This window comes from Miniopterus schreibersii (assembly GCF_964146895.1).
Source record: "Miniopterus schreibersii genome assembly, chromosome: 2".
In the NCBI taxonomy this organism is placed as follows: domain Eukaryota; kingdom Metazoa; phylum Chordata; class Mammalia; order Chiroptera; family Miniopteridae; genus Miniopterus; species Miniopterus schreibersii.
Genome location: NC_138102.1, coordinates 146770508 through 146782567, shown reverse-complemented (window position 1 = coordinate 146782567; position 12060 = coordinate 146770508).

Below are 12060 nucleotides of genomic sequence, written 5' to 3'. Positions count from 1 at the left end.
AACAGAAAACTGAATATTGAATACTGGAACATTATCTATAAACGCCCATGACCACAACCCTGCTTGAGAACAGAAACAGCCAAATGTGGGGTGGGGATAGGGGTGCGGGTGGGGCCAGGGGGAGATGGCTTTCACCATGCTTTTGCCTTTCAAATTTTTGTAAGTGCATCCTAATTAGTGGAATTAATTTGTAAACAAAATCCTAGCTGCAAGAGAGTCTAAGAAGGCAGAAAGCAGGCTAAGTGAGCCAATTCATAATAGCCAGCATTCACTTTAACCTCCCAGGTGAATTTGTGAAAGTGTAGACTCTTGGGCCTTCACCATACCTAGCGCGTCAGAGTTCCTGGGCACAAAAACCAAAATGTTACAAATACTTACCCTAAGGGATTCTCATGCTTAGCACCATTTGGGGAAAATTAATTAGAATGGTCAGGATGAGATCAGGAATACACAGTTATATTACACATATCCAGAAAATATTTTTTTAAATACATGATTTTAAAAAAAGATATATTGAAGCACACATATATAATTAATTTTATGGAGCTGATTCTACTCTGAATCAGCTTATCACCTCAGGTAATTGTCCACTTTACAATGCCAAATGGAATAAATTTTCTCTGCTTGGTATTTTGCTCTCTCTAGTTCCTCATGCAATTGGGACAAATATTGACAATTTGATGGCTGCATTTTATTATAGGGGTTTGCCTAGTGCTTTCTCTGGGGATATTTCAAAGTAATGTACCATTCAAAGCTCATCATTTATTCTTTTCTAGTTTGCAAGCAAGGAATAGTTTAGCATCATTCCAAAGGGAAGAGAAATTCCTCATTTAGGAAACAAAAATGCATATTTTTTCTTTGTCTTAGCAAAGTCTTCCATTGAACAATTGATTGCATGTAACTTCTGATGATTTATTGGTTTAAGTGCATTAAATTGATAAATTCATAAATAAGTGGGAATTTACAATTCAAAAACAAACATCAGATCAACGTTGCGTATAACCTTACTCACAGTGCCTTAAACAATGTTGGCTGAATTAAAGATGAATTCCTTATGCTGATTTACTTTGCTAAGATAAAGCACCTAATAACCATTTTTACAAGTGACTTAGTGCCGGTTAGGGTAGGAATTGAGCAAAAAAGAGATAAAAACTCATGGAACCCGGCCAGCATAGTTCAGCAGTTGAGCATTGACCTAGGATCCAGGAGATGGTGGTTTGGTTCCCGGTCAGGGCACATGCCCAGGTTGCGGGCTTGATCCCCAGTCGGGGGTGTGCAGGAGGCAGCCGATCAGTGTCTCTCACATCCTTGATGTTTCTATCTCTCTCTTTCCCTCTCCTTTCCCCTCTCTGAAATTAATAAAGATATATTTAAAAAACAAAAACAAAAAAACCCTCATGGACATGGAGAACAGTGTGGTGATTGCAGGGGCCAGGGAGATGGAAGCAGGTATAGGGGCATAAATGGTGATAGAAGGAGGCTTGACTTGGGGTGGTGAACACACAATATAGTGTACAGATGATGGGCTGCAGAACTGTGCATCTGAAACCTGTATAATTTTGTTAACCAGCATCAACCCCAATAAATTCAATAAAAAGGAAGAATAAATAAATGATAAAATATAAGAAAAAAGTGACTTAGTATTTCCTACTAAAATGTACTCGCTGAAGTTTCCTTAGTTGTGAATTTTAATCCTAGAATTAAAAGGTTATTTTAGTGATGGTAAGTGACATGTGCTGTCGTAACAGACAACTGACAAGTCTTGGTGGCTTACCACATAAAAGTTAATTTCTCATTCAGTGATCCAATTGAGTGCTCAGTGGTCAGCATTCCACACAGTGATTAAGAATCCGGTCTCCTTTTTTTTTTTTTTAAAAAAAAATATATCTTTATTGATTTCAGAGAGAGGAAGGGAGAGGGAGAGAGAGAGAGAAACATCAATGATAAGAGAGTCGTCACTGATCGGCTGCCTCCTGCACGCCCCCACTTGGGATCAAGCCTGCAACCTGGGCATGTGCCCTGACCTGGAATCAAACTGCGCGATCTCCTGGATCCTAGGTTGAGGCTCAACCACTGAGCCACGCCTCGCGAGGCAAGAATCCAGTCTCCTTAAATCTCATGACTCCACCTGCCCAGAAGCGGGGTCAGAAACCATTCTCTGTAAAGGCCAAATAGTTAATTTTTTAGGCTTTGCCAGTCAAGAGGCAAAAGCAAACATATTATCTAGGTACTTTCATAATGGAGAGAAAACAAATTTTAGCAAACAGTAGAAAAATAAAATCAAATTAAATTATATGTGTGGGAATCAAAATGATGTCAAGTTGTAACTGTATCACTACAATGAGCCAGCAAGGTGCAGCAGCGAGAGAACCACATATTGTCTCGGTTGCAACTATTCAATCCCACCATTGTAATGCAAACACACACGGACCATATATCAATGATGTGAACATGGATGTGTTCTAATAAAACTTTATTTTTGATACTGCAATTTACATTTTATAAAGTTTTAAATGTAGCGAAATATCATTAATGATTTTTTTTTATAGTTTTAAAAATGTGAAGCCATTTTAATTTATGGGTTGTACAAAAATAGGCTGTGAGCCAGATTTGGCCTGTGGGCTGTAGTTCTCTTCTAGGGTCTGGGAGCCCTCTACTGCAGGAGGTTGTATGGCGGTGCCTAGCATTAGACTTCTTCATTTCTGCCTCTATTCTATCAACTGGAACTTGATCACCTGACCATACCTACCTGCAAAGAAGTCTGAGAAATATAGTTACTCTGTGTGTCCAGAAAAAGGGAACATGGAAATTGGCAAACATGAGCATGTCCCCTCTTTCTGGTAACCAAATTTCATTTTCTTCTTTTTTTCCACATGTAGGTTATACTCACTTCCAAGATCCAGTTCAAAGTCCAGGGTTTCGGGTGATGCATATCAAATATAGTCATTGTCCTGTGACCGATGAACTGAGAATCTGTCCCTGAAATCCACTGTAACAAACAGTTCCATTTGGAGAGGGTATAAAAGGGAGACACAGCAGACACTGGTCCGGGGCAATCCAACTGGACAAACATTGCGAAGGCTCTCGGCCCAGAGAGTAGAGGGAGCTCACTGACTTGTTTTGTGTGTCAGCTCTCCGGGAGGAAGGGCCACTAGCACATCCTTCTCTGCGGCCCTCTGACTCTGCCCTTCAGCGGCTTTTCCATAGCCCTTCTTCTCCTGGCACATCTGAAGTGTGTTATGCCTTCCTTGGGGCGGGAGAGCTGTGACAGCCCACTGCCTTTCCAAAGATTATTTTAATGCCCTTTAATTCCAGGCTCCCGTAGACCACCCTCACGGTTTTATGTGCCATGCAATTTCCTCATGAACAAAGCTTCAGATTTATTTGCTTGCCTTAAGTACCATGTGCTTATAACCACACCCAAAGGTGCTTTCCAGACATTGCTCTCAAATCAGCTTGGTTTTATCATCTAATTCCCCCATTTGTTTTTTCTTAACGGTGCCTAATCACTTTATTCAACAGAAGTTTTTGGTTACTCGTAAGTATCGCTTACTATTTGGGATCTAGAAGCCACAGACATTTCCGACCCTTTGATGGTCCACATTTTTAGACTCTGTTACCTCTCACTTCTGCTTGCAAAGTGGCCGACTCTTTCCTGAGATCAATGCTTTCTTATAAAACCCTGCCAAAAGCCGACAGCACTAGTTAGGCTGGACTAAAACGTTGTTTTCTAAACCCCTTTCCCTAGGGCTACAATTCAGTAAGCACATGGTCTGCCTTCTGGATTATTGCTGGCAACAGATGTTTGCAAATGTCTTTTCCATAGCATAACACGTTTCTGGTTTTCAGTCTGCTGACCACCTTCCTCCTCATAGGCCACATTCTTTGATTTCCACTGGAAAGTTTAGGTATTAAGCTAAGTGCGGTAGCAAACAACATTAAAATTTCAGTAGGGTGGCACAATTAAATTTTATTTCTCATTCATGCCATAGTCCAATTTGGTGTTCATCGGGCAGGTTTCTGTGTCGTCACTCAGATTCTAATCCTTGGGAGGTAATTTGAACAAACAATTTAAGGTTCCAAACCTAAGGACTCTGAGAAGATATTACAAAGAGTGACATAGGAATTTGGGTATAAGACAGGCATTTGAATAATTTAGGAAAAAGTAAACCAAAAATTAGATCCAGATGAGAAACAAGAGTCACTAGATGTCATGTCACACAGAATTGGGATAAAGCTCTTAAAATATCTCTGCAGACTCTCCCACGGCTGGGATTCAGGAAGTCCAGGTAGCAGGTAGGCATATATAGGCCTCGGCTGCAGGATTCAGAAGGTGACAGAGAAAGGAAACCAGGTAGATGTTACAATTCTCTCCGAAGGGCACCCTCCCGCGGCACGTGAGTTGGCCAGACCTCAGCAGAGCTCCTACTTTTCAGTGGGGGTTGTCACTCTTTCCTTGTATTGATCTTTCTTTTCATTGTAACCTCGGGAGTTGGTTTAAAGCTTAGGAATAACTTCAATTTCTTTGCTTTGTTTCGGAAATAGCAGACTGACTTACATCAGGATTAGCTGTGTGTTGGGCTCTATGGTGAACTTCCTTTGGTTTTATTTATTTTCCTAATGAAAGCCTCCGTATTTGTACAGTCTCAGTGACTATATAAATCATAAATGTAACCCCCTTGACAACCATACATCTCCTATATTAGAACTATCACCTGATCCAGCAATAGCACTTCTGAGTGTGTCTCCAAAGGAAATGAAAACAGGACCTCAAAAAGATACCTGCACCCCCATGGTCACTGCAGCAGTGTTCACAAGAGCCGAGACAGGGAAACAACCTATGGGGTCATCAACCAATGAATGGGTAGAGATGACGTGGTACAGATATCAGAAGACTATTCCGCCATGGGAAAGAGGAGCTCCTGCAGTTTGCAGCAGCCTGGATGGGCTGAGGGCATTATGCTACGTCAAGGAAGCCAGAGAGAGAAAGGTAACTACTGCGTGGTGTCACTTATATGTGGAATCTAAAATAAAAGGTCAAACTCAGAAAGAGAGGGTGGAAGAGTAGTTGCCAGGGGTTGGGGTGAGGGAAATAGGGAGAGGCTGGTAAATGGGTACAAACTTTCAGCTATTAGATGAATAAAGTCTGAGTACCTAACGTGGTGATGTAGTTGAGCAGAGTTTGCCACCTCAAACGATGCCTTTGGGGTGTTGATTTTAAACTATTTATTAAGGAACAAATGACTCAGAAGAGAAAAACACACACAACACCTTTGACCTTCCCCCTAACTGCCTAAAAGGAACTTATACAGAGGACCTGCTTGAGGAAGGGGGATACCATCATAGATAACTGTGGGTTCGTGTAAGCTAGCGTGTGACAGGGAGAGACCTAGTAAGCAAGGTCCGTTTGTCCCAAATCCTCTCTGGGTCCCATTGCTAAAGGCAGCCCAGCAGACATTTATTTCCCAATCCTTCCCTTCTATCTCCATGTGAATTGCTTTCCTGCTCTTTGAAGTTCAAACCACAACCATTGCTTTGTCCTTAGCTCCAAAGTGGCAGGCTACTCTCAGCTTCCCAAAATGTCTTTGGGGCTCATTTTTTTATGGCAACCCCAACCGCGCATTTGTGTGATAAACATGGGCATTTTCTCTGTCTCTGTTAATTTGATTACTAGCCCAGCTAGAACTTAGAAGGTGGGAGGAAAATTATTTTTAAAGCCCCCACAATAACACTGTATGGTATAACTAAAATGTGCCAAGAGAGTAGAACTTAAATATTCTCTCTTCCTCCCTCTCTCTCTCTCTCTCTCTTTCTCTCTTAGGAAGAAGGATAGGGGAAAGCTATTGTATGCTATGGAAATAAAGCATATTATTATTCTTCCTTTTAAGGAAGATATTATTATTCTTCCTTTTAAGGAAGAATAATAATAAGAAGAATAAGAGAAACGAGCCAAGAGCTTCCACACTCCTCATTGCTTCCACACTCAACCCCATCCCCAAGATTTTTGTCCTTGCATCAGAACAGACAGTATTCAAAAAAGATTCTGCGTGGCTTGGCGCAGACCTGCTTAAATAGCTGTCTTTCCCTCACCAGAATAATGACAATGCAGTGGTTGGTTATCAAGCAGTAAGGGTCACAGAAAAGAGAACAACTTTTAAAAATGTAGTTAACAAATATATAAAGTAACATAAAGAAAAAATAATTATGTTTGATAAAAGCTAAAGTAGAAGCAGTTTTCCATAGAGAGAAAAAGCAGATAAAACAAAACTCTGGGACGGCTAACATGTGTCACATACAGAATAACAAAAAGTAGCCTTCAGAAAACATGTGCCCACGTCTCAGGGCACTGACTGTCTGCATTGTTAATCATCGCTTAGTGAAGGGTCTGACCTGTGCCCTGCTCTACGCCGAGTGACAGTGTAACCAAAGTTGATACAACTCTGTTTCCGTTGGCTTTGCTTCGCAGCTAAAATGATTCAAATTACTAAATGTAATGGAGCTGTTTTATTCATAGCAAGGCAAAGTCCTGTTCCTTTGGAATATCCTTTAGAGAGGATGAATTGGTGCACGAAGATCTGCGCTGAGGAATGTATTTCCTCTCGATGAAAAGCACCAATTACTAGAAAAATTCAATTTGAAGTAGAAAACACATGGCGCCGGGTTCCTTGTGGAATAGCACTGCACCCCCGGCCAGAATGGGATTTTACACGGCACTGGATATGCTCAGAAAGACGATTTCATAAACACACTTGGGGAGAATATAATTTGAATATAAATGTTCCCTTATTTAGCATCTTAAACATTTTATGTATTTCAAATAAATCCGAAGCGATCCCTTGGTGAAGTGGGAGAAAGAATTTTTCTACTCTGTAGGATGGTGAAGTCCGGGAAAGGAGCCCCCGCCTGCAGTCTCTGCTCCTAAGCCAAGCGCGCCTTGGGTTGGAGAGATTTGGGGTTCGGGCCCAGGCCTGACACATCCACAGGCCCGTGAGCCACGGGAGAGCATCTAGGAGCGAGCGCCTGAGATCTATGAGGACAGACGAAAGGAATCAGGGAAATTTCACAGCGGAAGAAGGGGGGTCTAGCGGCATGTCTGAAGGAAAGTTTGAGAGTGTGGCCCAATGAGTAGAACCAGAACAAACATGACATAAATAAAGTTGAAATTTAACAAAAATACATTTCAGCTGATGTTCAGAAGAACTTAAACAGGGAATTCCAAAACTGGAAGGGATGGTTTTGGAGGTGGTAAGTTTCTCATTTTTGGCACGTGCACAAGGAGCTATTTGGAGATATAATAATCTGACTTTTTAAGAAATATAAGAGGTTATAAAAGCAACCACGAATGATACATATGAAAATTCTTTATAATAAAAATGAGAAGAAATTAACTATAAAAATAACTTAATAGCCCAGCTGGTGTTGCTCAGTGGTTGAGCGTCGACCCATGAACCAGGAGGTCAGGGATTTTATTCCCGCCGCTCAGGGCCCATGCCCGGGCTGTGGGCTGATCCCCAGTCGGGGGCGTGCAGGAGGCAGCCGATCAATGTTTCTCTCTCATCGATGTTTCTATCTCTCTACCCCCCTCCCTTCCTCTCTCTCTAAAAATCTATAAAAACATATTTTTAAAAAATAACTTAATACATTAAGGAAAACATTGGCAAAATATGTTAAAGGAGTTCTAACAATTACATATGAATATTTTATTCTGACTTATAAGAAAAACATCAAAGCACAGAGATATATGAACACAGGACATAAATGAAGGTGATAATGCCTACACAAGTTTAACCTCAGTTATCTAAAGAAATTAAAATGAACAGGAACATACCATTTTATACCTAACAAGAAAACAGTATTGAACAATAAAATTCAGTTTATAATATTCAATGGTAGGAAGGTTGTTTTCAAAATAATTCTATACATTGCCATTGGCATTGTTCATTGGTGCAGCCTTTACAAAAGCAATAAAACAAGCTAAACCTTATCATTAAAACTGTTCATAACTTGCTTCATTAAATCTACCCTTGGTAATGCAGTCTAAGGAAATAACTTACACGGTATGAATTGTAGCAACATCTATGACAATGAAAAAGTTAGAAGGAAATAAATTATACATCCAACAAATCAATGAAATATTTACCAGTCATTAAAATTCTATGAACACCTAATAATATAAACGTTGTTATAATAAAATGCTATGCAAAAGGTAGAAATAAAACCACAGTGTGACTGCAACAATGTAAAATATGTAAGCATGAGAAGAGCAAAGGAAAATTAAAACAGTAGCAAAGGTGGTGAGATCATGGTGTGTTTTTTTTCCTTTACTATTTGTCTTTTAAAAAAGTAGTGCTGTATTTATTTAAATAAATACTTAGGAATGGAAACCTCTTATTCATGGTATTACCATGCATAATTGTTTAAAGCCTCTTGCCCACAAATCCTATGACTTCCTTACATACACATGAAAGACTAACTGGCTTAGTATGGGAATAGAAATAGAAATAAAAACACAATTACCCATGGACACAGTCAATAACGGGATGAAGGCCTGGGGAGGGGGTGGGAGCAAAGTGGAGGGGCTCAATTGGGGGGAAAAATGGGACACCTGTAATACCCTCAACAATAAAGATAAATAAAAAGAAAAAAGTAAAGAGAAAAAACAAAACAAAACAAAACACAATCAGTTTGTAAATTCACTTACCTGAATGCCAGCAATAAACAGGATTATTTTGAAATACCTGAGATATACAAAATAAAATGATAAACATCATCAATGTAACTATGCACTCTGTGTACCTGGTACCCATCTTCCACATCTCAGAGACAACCACTATCCTAATTAGATATTTATTATTCCCATGCAATTAAAAATACTTATATTTGCATAAATACAGGGTATGGGTAAAAGTAGGTTTACAGTTGTTCATATAAAAAAATATGTAATACAAGAATAAACTCTGTTTCACGTACTCAGAACTGTAAACCTACTTTTGCCCACCCCTGTATGTTCCTACACAATACTTAATTTTGCACATTTAAATATTTTATATAAATACTACGTTATGCATGCATTTTATACATCTTATTATTTTTTCCTAACACTGTTTCTGGCCTGTGGGCTGTGGTTTCTGAGACTGTTTTAGAGATTTATCCATGTTGTTGTATGGATTTTTTATTCATTTTCATGCTCTAGAGTATTCTAAAATAAAACATAGCACATTTTGTTTATCAGTGATCCTATTGACAGCTGAGTGCTTTCTAGAATTCTGTTATTGCAAATAACAATGTTGTGCATATATCTTTTATATGTCTTTTTGTACATGTGTATGAGAATTTCTACACCCCAATACTGTCCAATAGAATTTCTACAATGAAAAAAATATCATTGTACTATCAAATGTAGTAGCCACTAGTCCCAGAGTGGCCATTGGGCCCTTGAAAGATATTCATGCAACTGAGGAACTAATTTAATTTTAATTAATTAGTTTTAATCATTAAAATGTCATTTTAATCATTTTAAATGTAAACAGCCACAAAAAGCTGGTGGCTACTGTATTGGACACTGCAGCTCTACAACATACACTGAGGAGTGCAAGCCGGGTCGCGAGGGGTGCACGTCCTCAACTTTAGGTACTGAAAACTGCCCTCCAAAGTGGTGTGGGAGTGTGTGTAATGCACAGTCCACTCCTGGGGTGCAAGTGCCTGTTGCTTCACATAGTCCCCAACAATTGATGTTATCCTATTTTTAACTCGATCATTTTTTTCAGCATTGTCATTGTGGTTTTAATGTAAACTTACTTGAGGGAGCACAAGCAAATGTTCATGTTTAGTAGTCCTTTTGGGTTTTCTTTCTTGTGGAATACATATGGATGTCTTGAATTTTTTTCTATTGGATACTTAGTGCTTGTCTCCTTTTTAGGAATTTTTAAATATATATATCCTTGCGACTAATCCTTTGTGATGACATATAATGCCATATATAATATCTTTTCTAGTCTCTGGCCTGTCTTTTCATATATTTCCTATAGTAGAATTTAACTATAATTTTATGATATGTGTCTTTTGACTCTATTTTAAAATATCTTGAGGTCAAAAAGCATTCTCCTAGCCCTGGCTGGGTGGCTCAGTTGGTTGGAGCATTGTCCAGTACACAAAAAGGTTGTGGGTTCAATTCCCAGTCAGGGCACATACCTAGGTTGCAGGTTCAATCCCCAGTTGGGTGCACACTGGAGGCAATGGATCGATGTTTCTCTCTCTCTCCCCCTTCCTTTCTCTAAAATTATATATATATATATATATATATATATTTATTTATTTATTTATTTATTTATTTATTTATTATTTATATTTTGCTTTTCATAGTTAGGTCTTTAATCTATGTGGAATTGACTTGTATGAAATAATTATACATTTTTATGTTTCTGTTCTTCCATAGCCATTTTCCACAGGCCCACTTCTTTACTGTAACCACTGAAACATATAATGGATCCATATGTGCGTGGGCTGGTTTCTGAGGTCTTAATGCTATTATTTATATCAATCTGTCTTCTCTTTTGTCTATTCCTATAGCAATAACTCAAACCCTATAGCTTTATACCATCTTGATATCTGGTAGAACAAGTCTCTCCTGCTCCCAAATATAACTCTTCAAAACATTCTTGGCCATTTGCTTGTCTATAATAGCTTAAGATCACCTTAAAATAACTTTTTTTTCCTTCTTAGAACTATTGGAGAGAATTGACACTTTCATATTTAGCCTTCCTACTCACTTTTTCACTTAACTGGATCTTCTGTAATATTAAATCCCTTTGCCTCTCAGTTCTCACCCTCACTGTTGCTCTTTTAGTCCAACTCCTTCTTATCTTGTCTGAAGTTCTGCATTATAGATTTCCCTCCCGTTTCCATACCCCGCATACTCCCGCCCCTCCCCCGGCTCACCTGTCTATTCTACACAGGGGCAAGAGTGATCCTTTTACTGTCCGTCAGATCATGTCGCAGCCTTGCTCAAAGTCTCTAAGGACTCCTACCTCGCTGAGCATAAAAACACAGACCCCTAACCCAGGTCTAACCTAGACTTCTGGCCTGGGGGTGCGTACCCATGGCGGGTGGTCGCCAGCCGCTCCTCTGACCACGTCTTCTGTAAGTCTCCCTTGCTCACTTCACTGGTCACATAAAACCATACTCCTATCTTGGGCCTGTTCACACATTGCTTTTCTCTGCTTATAATTCTATCCCTCCAGGTACACAGATGGCTCACACCTTCACTTCATTCAAGTATTTGCCGCAGTGTCACTTTACCTTAGAAAGGACTTCCTGCCCTCCTTATCTACTCTATCACCCCTGTCCAGGTCACTGCCATAAACCAGCTTAATTTTTATTTATAGCACTTACCCCCACCTGACATAGCATCTGCGTATTTGTTAACTTCCTCCCCATCAGGATGCGAACTCCATGAGAAGTGCTTATGCTTTGTACATGCTTTATTCACTGTGGTACCTGGATGCTCTGACTCCGCAGTGCACTGACTATCGCAGGGAAAGTGGTAGCTTCCACGCGGTGCCTACAACAGTGCCTGGTATGTGGTAGGTCCTCCAAAAATACTTCTTCAATGTGGTTTTATATTTTCTCCATAAGGCCATCCATCTCTTTTGATAGACTTATTCCTGGATTCCTTATATATATTTAGAAATTTGTATTTTCTATTTTCCCCTATTTATAGTTGTGTTTTTATGAAAGAGAAAGAAAATTACTCAAAAATAAACTCAATATCATCTCTACTTCTACCATAGAGTCACATCCATTCAAGTGTTACTTTAAAACTCCTAACACTGGAGATAAATGGGAAAACGTGTTTTAAATGCAATAGTCTGGTGGTGACAGTAATATATTATACCTTTTGTCATTCACAATAAAAAAGTTTCAGAACCTGTCATGCAAAGCATCTCTATGAACAATGATTTGATCCTAGTACAAAGACAAAAGGTTTGGAAGAGCTGCCCTTGCCTCCTGGCAAATACAATGTACACAGGAAACTGCAGCTCAGATTATCCTATTGAAATC